This window comes from Oreochromis aureus, linkage group 22, assembly GCF_013358895.1.
Source record: "Oreochromis aureus strain Israel breed Guangdong linkage group 22, ZZ_aureus, whole genome shotgun sequence".
In the NCBI taxonomy this organism is placed as follows: domain Eukaryota; kingdom Metazoa; phylum Chordata; class Actinopteri; order Cichliformes; family Cichlidae; genus Oreochromis; species Oreochromis aureus.
Genome location: NC_052962.1, coordinates 8,457,451 through 8,469,731, shown reverse-complemented (window position 1 = coordinate 8,469,731; position 12,281 = coordinate 8,457,451). Strand labels below are relative to the sequence as shown.

At 40.7% G+C, this 12,281-nt stretch overlaps 1 pseudogene; it reads right to left on the bottom strand.

The window, feature by feature from the left end:
- Positions 1-1,280: 1,280 nt before the first annotated feature.
- The window catches only part of LOC120432746, a 34,730-nt pseudogene continuing 23,729 nt past the window's right edge, over positions 1,281-12,281 (bottom strand).

The following is a 12,281-nucleotide window of genomic DNA, read 5'->3' as shown; positions in this document are numbered from 1 at the left end:
AGGTATTATAGAAACTGGTTATGGAGCTCAAAAGGAACAGCCTTTCAAAGAAGGCCCAGGTTTTCAGGACCAGGCTGTACGATTGAACAGTTTTCCAGTTATGATGTGGGAACAACATGTTTACCTCTTCGAATATGTACCATCCTTTCTTTTAAGCCAGCACTGGTAAAGTTGCAGTACATACTGAAACTTATTTTTCTGGCACTTTTCAACTTGGGGCCTTTATTACTGCAGTGTTCAGTGTTCACTTTTCAAGCCATGGCTCTTTTGAAAAAAAAAATTCAAACTTTGAATGTCCATTTTTCTCAATGGAAATGGTGCCTTGCACCAATTTCACCAGTTTGCAATTTCTCTCCCAAGGTGCACCACTACAAACAGATTGCATGGTCTAGTATTAGTGATTGTGATGTTTAGTGATAGAAGCAAGCCAATACTAATCAGTTTAGGTCTCTTGGTTTTGTGCCTGTGGGTTATAATGTTATTTTAAGTCTCTTCTTTGTGTCATTTTAATAATTACACCCCTGTTGCCATATTACCTTATGCCTCTTACATTTAAAAAACTATTTTTTACATAAGCGTGATGTCATAAGGCCCCACAATGTTGAATCCAGGTTACAGCAGATAACTTTGAGGAATGTTGTGGAATGTTTTTCAAGAGATGCATTGTACAAATATGACTCATGTATATTTTGGAAGCCTGAATTGAAAGTCCATTGTTACAACTGTGTAGTATTTTCAAAAATACAGGTCATTGTTCAAAAATGTTTTGCTTATTTCTTTGATTGAAGAGAAAGTGTACAGTACATACAGTAAGATCAGCCTTAATTTAGTTTTATTTATTGAACACTCAATTATATATTAGATTATATATTATATATTAGAAATTTGTTATAAAATAAAATAAGCTTACCATAAAATAATCTTGTCAATATAACACATAGTAGTCCAATACAATTAACACAAAAAGTTCATGTTTGATAAACAAGTGGTTTCTATAAATATTTGACCGAAAGAAAAACGTAACAACAACATAAAAAAGTCATGTTCATGTTACCAGAAAAATGTGTGCAGGTATAACATAAAAAACTAAGGTTAACCAAACATAACTTAATTTCGTGCAACCACTTACAATAATTTTTTTATGTTTATCCCACTGATTATTTTTTTCAGTAACAACCAAAGAAGAGACATATACATCTACTATTCTAAAGTATTTTAATTCTAAAGTTTTGAGGACTGCTTATCTTAATGCTCCTGAGAGAGACAAAAAAGAGGAACGATTACCATCCTCTGAAAAAATTTATTTTCTGTTGCTCATGAAGTTTCACAATGAACTGATATTCCAGCTTTCCGGGATGTTGTCCAGTTTGCAGACGCTTGTTTCTTAATGGCTCATAGTAATGGTTCCAGTTTCCATTCTTGTCTGCTCCAAATCCAAACACACTAACCTGGAGATGCACAAAAGAAGATAATCAATCTCAGATCTCTTTAGCTTAATAATCATTATAGATTATAGGCACTATAGATTTCATTACAATGCTTTACCTTAATGTAGTGTTGGCGATTTTTTTTTCCACACACACGCACGCACGCACGCACGCACGCACACACACACACACACACACATATATATATATATGTATATATATAAATATATATATATACATATATATATATATATATATATATATATATATATATATATATATATATATATATATACATATATTAGGGGTGGGACTCGATTTAAAAATAATAAATACAACATGAATTAATTATACAATAATTAATTACAGGCTTTGTGATTAATTGATCTCAATTAATCGCAAATGTTTTTTGTTTTTTTATTTTTATTAAAGGGTTTTAGTGTGGGACAGAAACAAATAATAGACATGGACATGAATATTGTAAACTCAAGCTATTTTAATTTCTGGAAAAAAATAAAAAGCAGTTAAACTGCATTTCAATTCAAAACATGAGCAGCCTCTAACTCAATTCAATAGAAATAAAATGTCATGCAGCCAAGCGGTAAGGGAGGCAGAGATGATTTCCACAAGAACATAAATAAATAAAGTCCTCTGAGCTATCAGAGAGGGAAAGGTAATAATATTATCCTGAATGGATGTATGTACTAATTCACCAGGGGACATACCAAAAATTATGTCAGGAGATAGACTGAGCCCAAAATGTCAGAAATAAATTTGAAAAATTTCTAAAAGAAAAATTAAAAAGAAATATTTTGCAAGGGCAAATGTTGCATTTCGAGGAAAAAATTATTTTGAGCAAAGAAAAGTTTAATTTGAGCAAACAAAATTCATTGCTGCATGCAAGAAATGTATTTCAGTGTTATTATCCATATACACACACAATAACAGCTCCTCTCGCTTAGTTGTTGGCATTTGCTCTTGCTCATATCTCTGCTCTGTGTGCTGACAGACATCTGTGGACCTGTTCTCAGTGTGTCGTTTGTGCTCAAAACATCTCTGCTCCACGCACGCTCAACTCTCTGTACTCCGTTATAAGTGCGCCACAAAGCCAACCAATCACAGACTTGTATTCTGATTCAAAAATTCTGATTGGCTGTTGTGGTCTCCAATCAGCTCACTAGCTACTGCATTCTGGAAACACTGTCCAGAATGTAGCTAAATCCAGTGGAGTGGTTTGGTTTAAACGAGATTAAAACCAAAAGTGGTCTTGAAAAAGTATATATTTTACAATAAAATAATTAAACATAATAACCGAAAATGGATAATTTGGAAATAATTTTCACTTCAAAATGCAACATTTGCTATTGCAAATTATTTTTTACGTGCACTAAGAATAGAGACACAAAAATAATGCAATATGTAAACTGTTTTTTAAAAGAGTCTGGCACAACTGAAGTACAAGTTAACAGCACTCAGAGTCTCTTTCCAGAAAGCATACAGAATGTTGATTTGTAGTTCAGTTTCCCAGTCAGTTTCAATCCCATTCAATGCTGTTTTTATAATAGGAAATGACTTATTACAAGAGTGTGAGATGTAACCTTTGGAAAGGGTGTTTAAGTTAGAAATCATGTCTGTGCTCTCATTTAACACCAATGGACCTAATTATTAACGGGTAATTATGAATTATGGTATCTGCTTCATGAACCTACCTCATCACACATGTGCAGGCTTAGGACCAAAGTAATAAAGCCAGTGGATGGATACCTGCCCTTCTGTTTTAGCCAGACCTGATGGACATATTTCATGAAAGCTGGACTAAGGATCATCACCTGTTAAAGGTTAATATTAGACTTCAGTGTGACAGTTAAAAAAAATACTATTCTTACTTAATAACATATCATAATCTGAATCTATTCTAAGTCATACTACTCACCAAATCCTTGTTAGAGTTTAAACCCGATTTAGCAGTTTCTTCTTGCCTGTTGAATATACCACGGGATAAGTTCAAACTTCAAAATACAACTACACTTCAAAATGTGTTGGAGCCTGTTGTTTGTTTGTTTTCTCATTCGTTTACACACACCCATCATGGTCATGAATCCCATGGTAAGTTTGGGCTTTTGTTTTCTCTGAACTGCAGGGGTGGATCTAGAAGGGTGGCATGGGGTGGCAAGTGCCACCCTAAAATAATCCCTTGCCACCCCAAGTGCCACCCTAGTTTTGCATATGACAGTGTTGTTTATTAAAATAAGATAGCATTAACACTTTGAGTGTAGTTACAGTTAACAGTAAATATAAATGCTAAAACTGAATATATTGCATATTGTTACCCCCCTCCACCATTTACAAATGGTTCAGCCCATAGCAGGACCGGCTTTTTTCTTGTTTTCAGTAGAAACTGATGCCTATGATTGTGCCAGAGCACATTTTGAAGAACACCATGGGAATTTCAGATTTCAAACAGGTGGTTGGATGTTACACTGTGGAAATGAAATGAAGGTGAGTGTTATTAACCCTCTGGGATCCACGGACACGCTGCACCTCCAAATCACATGACTGATTTAAGCTGACACAGCAACAAGCTGCAGCCACGCTGAGTCTCTATTCAAGCCTGTGTTGAAAGTTCGGACTTCAAAGTATACACCGGTTTTTAAATTTTAATCACATGCCAGTAAATCTAGAATTATGATTAAAAAAATCTATAAGCTTTGTTTTTGTCTAAATACTGTCCTCACGTTTTGTTTTTGTTTTTTAAAGAGTTATCTAAAGACAGCGCAAACACGGTAAAGAAAGAAAAAAAAAAGCCACCTCTTTCCTGTCGGTGGAAAAATGTACCATGTAGACCAATTTAAAAAAAAAAAGTCAGGTAGGATTTGGTTGTTTAGGAAGAGGGGAGAGTTTGGGGAGTGAAGGTAACGCAGGGAGACAGAGCGAGCGAGTGAGAGAGAGAGAGAGAGAGTTTTTAAATGTGGGAGATTTGTGACGTTTAGCGTGGAGTGTATAGTTAGTGCGGTGTGTTGTCTTGTGTAGTTAGTCTGTTGTGTAGTCGTTGTTTTGTTTTGTGTGTCAGTGAGGGCACTAATGAATGTCACAAAGGCAGATTTGCAATGTAAACACTGTCACTAAGTAGAAAACCAGAGGAGTGATACACCTCCTGTTGTCAGGCCTGCAGGTTTATCCCTGTGATGTTCTCCTCTGTCTTTTGGTGGATCAACAATATTTTTTACTGGCACACATCATTTGTGGTATATCTTTTTGTGACACCTGATTTTTCTCTCATTTTAGTTTTAGTAATATTTTTAAATGGTTGTACAAAATTAAAAGAAAACAAAAAAAGGCAGGTGTATTGGCTGCATTTTTTAGATAAATAGTTGTATATGTTTACAAAATGTGTGCATAAGTTTTTAAAATGTACAATTTATATTTGCATTTCAAGTTATAAAAATAATAATTGACTCAAAATGTCTGTGGGGTTTTTTTTACAGTAAAAAATACTACTAGATTTTAAGTATTTTGTGTGAGTTCAGATCAGTAATATTAATACAGTATGTCAATAAAAAATCAACTAAATTCAGACACGTGAGGTTGAGCTGAAAAGAATGATACCAAACAAGGCAAGGGGAAAAAATAAAATGAAACAATTTGAGGGTGAAATACAAATGTAAAATCAAAAGGAGTCAAAAATGGCCAGTTGTATTTCGGACCTCAGAGGTTTAATCCAACAAATCATGAAAAATTAGGTTTAAATTTTTGTTCTTCACATTGCAGATTTCTGACATTTTGTTTAAATTAAGCATGTAACAATTTGATTCTTTTTCTAACAAATAACAGTGTGAAACTTAAGTTAGACTTGTGTTTGTAAATGAATCGCCCCATGTTGTGTAGCTTTCTGGATTTTATACTTTTTGGGCTACATATTTACTTATTATAGAGGCTATACAGTACATACAATAAAAATTTACATGTCTTATGTAACTAAAGTGTTTAATTATGTGGGCTACAGAAAATAATTAAGTTATAGACTATATTTATATGAAAAAAGTGTTTAATTACTGCATTTGAATCATTTGATTACTTTGCCACCCTCTTGCCACCCGAAGAAAATTTCTCTAGCTCCGCCCCTGCTGAACTGTTCTTTTTCCAAGGTGGAATGATTGTATAGTATACATCTTTAATGATTTTGAAAAACAAGAATTAGATACAGAAGTTTGCATTTATTTTGGGATTTTCTCTATTTCACAGTTTTAAAAGAATACATATCGGGTAAAATTTTAGATAACACACCACTACTAATATTATAATTTATGACATTATAATTATAGTATTATAATATTGCAAGTTGGATGAGCAGATGCTTTTGACAGCAATCACGAGCTTCTGCTATAATTTTGTCTAATTTGACCACCCTTCTTGGCAGTAGGGGTATAGTTCATTTAAATTAATTGGTTTCCAACTACAGACCTGCTTCATATTACAGATTTTCAATATGGTTGAGGTTCAGGATTTGGGAAGGCCATTTCAGAAGGTTTGTATGTAGGCCCTCACATCCTGGGCCTGTTGACCTCAGGAAATCATGTGATAGGATGGGGCTAGGTTTCACAGCGGGTTCACCAGAAACCTTGGCTGATTATGACCTACACCCGTTTTCACACTGTTACGACCCCCTCTGCTAGGCGTCAGGGGAGGAGTAACATACACAAGCCCCGAACACAAACTGAGTAAAGAAGGGTTTTAATAACAAACTTTAAACAGAAAACCGACAGGGCTGTTCAACAGACCGCTGGGCAAACAATTAATACACAATAAAAGAACAGGCAAGAATAAAACTAAGGATTAACTAAGGTAGGCTGGCGGGACACAAAATAAAAGCTAAGGGTTAACTAAGGTGAGCCAGCAAACACAAGACTCTTATAAAACTAAGGTCGGCTGAATATCAGAGGTTACAAACACAGTTCAAATCAAACAAGACTCTAGTAAAACTAGGGTCAGCTGTATACCAGGTTCAACACAGCAAACAGGTTTTTAACACACGAGCTTCACATGCAAAGCAGACGAGGAGGACACTGCATGTTCACTTCAGAGCAGCAGTTCCCCATAGAGTGAAGGATCATCAGCCTTTATCCTCCCAGGTGCAGACAATCAGTTGGTCAGTTGGTCCGTCATGTTCAAGGCTCCTGCAGCAGCCAATGGTGTGAGTGGTCTGGCACACTCTGGTCTGCATGTAGTTGAGGCGGGCATAGGTCCGGGGCCAGCCAATCCCCGTGAGTCCTGGAACACTGTGATTTATAGAGGAAGGCGGGGCCACCTGAGGCCAGAGGCCGTAACACCCCTCCTTAAAAATACCAACTATGTTGGGCAGAAGCAGACATTACAGAGTGTGAACAAAAAAACAAAGAACAAACACAGCAATACCTGTTTACAACCGGGACAGACCATCAGCTAAAACATTTTCAGACCCCTTTTGTGGTGAATGCTTAAGTTGTATTCCTGCAACAACAGAGCCCAGCGCATAAGGCGCTGGTTATGATTAAACATGCGAGCAAGGAACACGAGTGGGTTGTGGTCAGTGTACACAACAAGAGGTAACATGCTGGACCCCAGGTATACGTGAAAGTGCTGAAGAGCCAACAACAAAGCCAGGGTCTCCTTTTCAATGGTGGAGTAGTTTAACTGATTTTTATTGAACTTGCGGAAAAGTAACAAACGGGTGGTCCAAACCCTGCAAGTCTTCTTGCAACAGCACTGCCCCAGCCCCAACAGCACTGGCATCAACCTCAAGCTTGAATGGTCGCGTCAAATCAGGTGCAGCTAACACAGGAGTGTGGCAGAGGAGGGCTTTCGCACTCTCAAAAGCATCTTGACACTCACTTGACCATATAAACTCAACCTTTGGGCTGAGTAGGTCAGTCAATGGCTTGACTACAGAGGAGAAATTTTTACAAAAGTTTCTGTAGTAGCCCACCATCCCTAGAAACCTACGCAACTCACGCCTGGTGGTAGGTGTGGGAAACTCTTTAATCACTGCCACTTTGGCATCAATGGGCCGGACCTGTCCACGTCCCACCTCCCTGCCTAAGTACGTCACTGTAGCTTTGGCAAACTCACACTTAGCTAAGTTGAGAGTTAGAGTAGCTTGAGCCAAACGGTGAAATACCTGGCGTAAAGTTCCCAAATGATCTTGCCACGTTTCAGTGTAAATCACTAGATCATCTAGGTAGGCACTGCAGTTGGACAGGCCACGGAGGACTTTATTTACCAGCCGCTGGAAGGTGGCAGGAGCGTTACACATGCCGAATGCCATGACTGTGTACTGTAGAAACTCATCAGGTGTCACAAAGGCAGAGATGTTAGAGGCACGTTCAGTTAAAGGGACCTGCCAGTAACCTTTAAGAAGATCTAACTTGGTGACGTACTGAGCAGTCCCAATACTGTCCACACAATCCTCAACTCTTGGGAGAGGATGTGAGTCAGCCACAGTCACAGAGTTCACCTTCCGGAAGTCTGTAATAAAACGGGGTGAGCCATCTGGCTTAGATTCCACTATACAAGGTGAGCTCCAGGGGCTTTGACTGGGCTTCGCTAAGCCATTTTGCAGCAAATAGTCAGCCTCCTGTCTCATGAGCAAGCGTTTATGGGGGCTGGCTCGATAAGGATGCTGCTTAATAGGTTTAGCTCCCTGGACATCAATATCATGCTCTAGCACTGTAGTGCGAGTTGGCACATCCCCGAATAAACAGGTGTATTCACCAATCAAGACAGTTATGTCTTCTTGCTGCTCTAAAGACAGATGCTCGAGCAAACTCGGCAACGCTTTCAGCATTTCTGAGTTAGACAGACGGGGTCTAGAACAGGTGGGATAACTTAGCTTTAACCCATCAACCTCGTCCACCCCTCCTTCCTCTAGGTGGCTTGAGGCTACAATAGGAGCACAGACCCCAGCAGGCTCTGGTGTTGACCGAGGGTGGTATAATTTCAACATGTTTATGTGGCAGACGCGTGTTTTGCGTCTGCGGTCGGGAGTGCAAATTACATAATCAGTCTCCCCTCTCTTTTCACAGACTTTAAAGGGACCGCTATACCTAGCAGACAAGGCTGAGCCTGGAACAGGCAAGAGCACAAGAACCTGGTCACCCACCTGAAAGGTTCTTTTAACAGAAGCCTTATCATAATGGCGTTTCATCTTTCCCTGTGAAATGGCAAGGTGCTGTTTAGCCAGAGCGTTGGCTTGGTTCAAACGCTCACGGAAGTGTTTTACATACCTGCTTACATTTACTTTGGAAACCCCATGTGGGCTCAAAAATGCCTCTTTCAGAGCTTTGAGGGGTCCGCGTGGCCTATGGCCAAATACGAGCTCAGAAGGACTAAAACCAAGTGACTCTTGAACAGCATCACGGGCAGCAAATAACACAAATGGAATTCCCTCATCCCAGCTCTTTTCAGACTCTAGGCAGTATTTGCGTAGCATCGCTTTAAGGTCTGATGCCACCGCCTAATGCACCTTGCGATTCAGGATGATAAGCAGAGGACACAACATGCTTGACACCTAGAGTGCTAGCCACTTGTTTGAATAACCTAGACTGAAAGTTTGAGCCCTGGTCAGTCTGTATGACCTTTGGCAGGCCAAACACTGAAAAAAAGGTTGTCAACGCCTTAACAACTGATTTTGCTGTAACTTTATGTAAGGGGACAGCCTCGGGGAAACGAGTAGCCGCACACATGATCGTGAGAAGGTATTGCTTTCCTGATTTTGTTCTAGGTAGTGGACCCACACAGTCTACTATGACATGGTCAAATGGCTGATCCACTACAGGAATGGGACACAACGGAGCTGGGGGAATGACCTGATTAGGTTTACCTGCAATCTGACATACATGGCAACTGCGGCAAAATTTAGAAACATCACGCTTCATACCAGGCCAAAAGAAATGCTTTAATAGTAGCTGGTACGTTTTAGTGATGCCCAAGTGTCCTGACCACTGGCTTTCATGGGCAAGAGCCAGGATTTTCTGCCGGTACACAGAGGGCACGACAATCTGCTTGACTTTACTCCATTCTGCACCTGCTGCACCTGGTGGAGACCACTGACGATTAGAACATCATGTTCTACAAAATAGGCTTGTTGCTCTTTCTTGACTTGCTCAGCACTTACCGTGACGTTTGAAACAGCTCTGCAGTGTTTCATCAGCTAATTGAGCTGCTGACAGCTGGTCTCTAGTCAAGGGCAGCGAAGAGACCTTTGAAATGGATCAGGCTCCTCAGGTTCCACTGAGTCCGGGGGTGACAAAACATTGTTTCTGTTAGTTGGTACATCATTCTCCTCAGAAAATGAAGACATCATCACCGAATCAGAGAGGTCAACATCAGTATCTTTACGAGCTTGTGCTCGAGTAATCGCACAGGCTGGATACAGCCCAGGGTGCATGGAAACATCAGAGGTTTTCTGATTCAGGGGGTTATCTAAAACCTCCAGACGAGGGAGCACTAACCCTCCCGCAATATCATTGCCCAACAACATGGCCACACCCTCTATTGGCAAAGCCGGGCAAACAGCAACAGGAAAAATCCTGTAACAAGTTTTGATTTTATAAAACTCTGTGAACAGGTCTGGGAGCGTAACCCATTTCTATCCCCCAGAGAACAGAATTAAAACCACATTCACTGTCAGCAGAAAAAGGTAAAACACTTGAGAGGATGACAGTTTGAGAACCTCCAGTGTCCCTTAAAATACGCACAGGTTTTAACTCACATGGATTGTCTGTTAGCGATATTGAGCCATCAAAATGAATGGTTCAAAACAGGGGTCCGCACCTTACCACCACAACCATGGACCTCATTACGGGCCTCAGCTTTTACAAAACCCACCCTTTTGGTTGCTGAGCATTTGACGATTTGCGTTTAAGGCTAAACAGTCAGCAATCACATGGCCAGTTTTATGACAGTAAAAACATTCACGGTTTTCCTGGAACCAGACACTTTAGCCGTGTGGGGGGTGTTGCACAGTGCTAACCCGTGGCTTCTCACTGCCAGTAAACGAGGCTTTATGAGTGAGCACGAACTCATCAGCAAGAACAGCAGCAGATGCGAGAGAAGTCACCTTCTGTTCATTTAAATATAGCACAATACGCTCAGGAATGCATTTCTTAAAATCCTCTAACAAAACTAATTACAAGAGTGCGTCATAGTCACCGCTTTGAAGCAACACACCACTTATCAAAGAGAATCCCTTTTCTCTAGCAAACTCCACATAAGTTTGGGTTGGCAATATATTTTGCTGGCGAAACCTCTGCCTATAGGCTTCGGGGACTAACTCATATGCCTGCAAAACAGCTGTTTTAACACACGAGTAATCTAAACTGTCCTTTAAAGAAAGCGCAGCCACCACCTCTTGGGCTCTGCCGGACAGTTTGCACTGTAACAAAGAGGCCAAATATCACTAGGCCACTGCAACGCCCCAGCGATACGCTCAAATGCTGCAAAGTATGTATCAACCTCAGTTTCTCTAAAAGTGGGCACTAAAGAAATGCACTTATCGATTTTAAAAGCAGACGCGGACGAGGAGGTGGGACCGGAATTGTCAGCAGAGACAGATGAGGCTTGAGCCTGAGACTCCAGCTCAAGCTTTCGCAGCTTAATGGCTTTGTCTGCCTCTATCTCCAGCCTTCTTATTTCAAGCTCTAACTGAGCCCGCCTGTTCTGGGCCTTCTCCTCAGCCTCCAATTGGAGACGTGCCAGCCGCACCTTCAGCCGAGCTCCTTCTCTGCCTTCTGAACTCCCAGAAGAGAGTGGATCATAGCGAGGAAGCGTGCGCGGCGTTTTTCCCCGCTCATCCCCCTCACCATCCCCACAAGAACCATTTTGGCCCTCTTCAACTACGGCAGCTTGGCTTGGCACACCAGAGACCACAGGCAAAACAGGCGCTTGAATCACACCAGCTTCCACCAACTTGTCCACCACTAAAGCTTTTAAATCACGCTTACGAAGGGTTTTGAAACCTGCAGCTGAAAGTGATCCACAATTTGCAGCAAATCAATCTTATGACAACTATCAATAATCTCAATAGATGGGGCATCTATAAAGTGCTGTAAACAAAACGCAGCCGACATAGCGCCTAAAGTGATAAAGCTACTCTAAAACAAACATCCCCTTTCTTTTTTTTTTCTCCCCCTCCTAGGAACAAAGACCCCTATGGGGGATCCCGGACGAGCCCCCACTTATGTTACGACCCCTCTGCTAGGCGTCAGGGAGGAGTAACATACACAAGCCCCGAACACAAACTGAGTAAAGAAGGGTTTTAATAACAAACTTTAAACAGAAAACCGACAGGGCTGTTCAACAGACCGCTGGGCAAACAATTAATACACAATAAAAGAACAGGCAAGAATAAAACTAAGGATTAACTAAGGTAGGCTGGCGGGACACAAAATAAAAGCTAAGGGTTAACTAAGGTGAGCCAGCAAACACAAGACTCTTATAAAACTAAGGTCGGCTGAATATCAGAGGTTACAAACACAGTTCAAATCAAACAAGACTCTAGTAAAACTAGGGTCAGCTGTATACCAGGTTCAACACAGCAAACAGGTTTTTAACACACGAGCTTCACATGCAAAGCAGACGAGGAGGACACTGCATGTTCACTTCAGAGCAGCAGTTCCCCATAGAGTGAAGGATCATCAGCCTTTTATCCTCCCAGGTGCAGACAATCAGTTGGTCAGTTGGTCCGTCATGTTCAAGGCTCCTGCAGCAGCCAATGGTGTGAGTGGTCTGGCACACTCTGGTCTGCATGTAGTTGAGGCGGGCATAGGTCCGGGGCCAGCCAATCCCCCGTGAGTCCTGGAACACTGTGATTTCCATAGA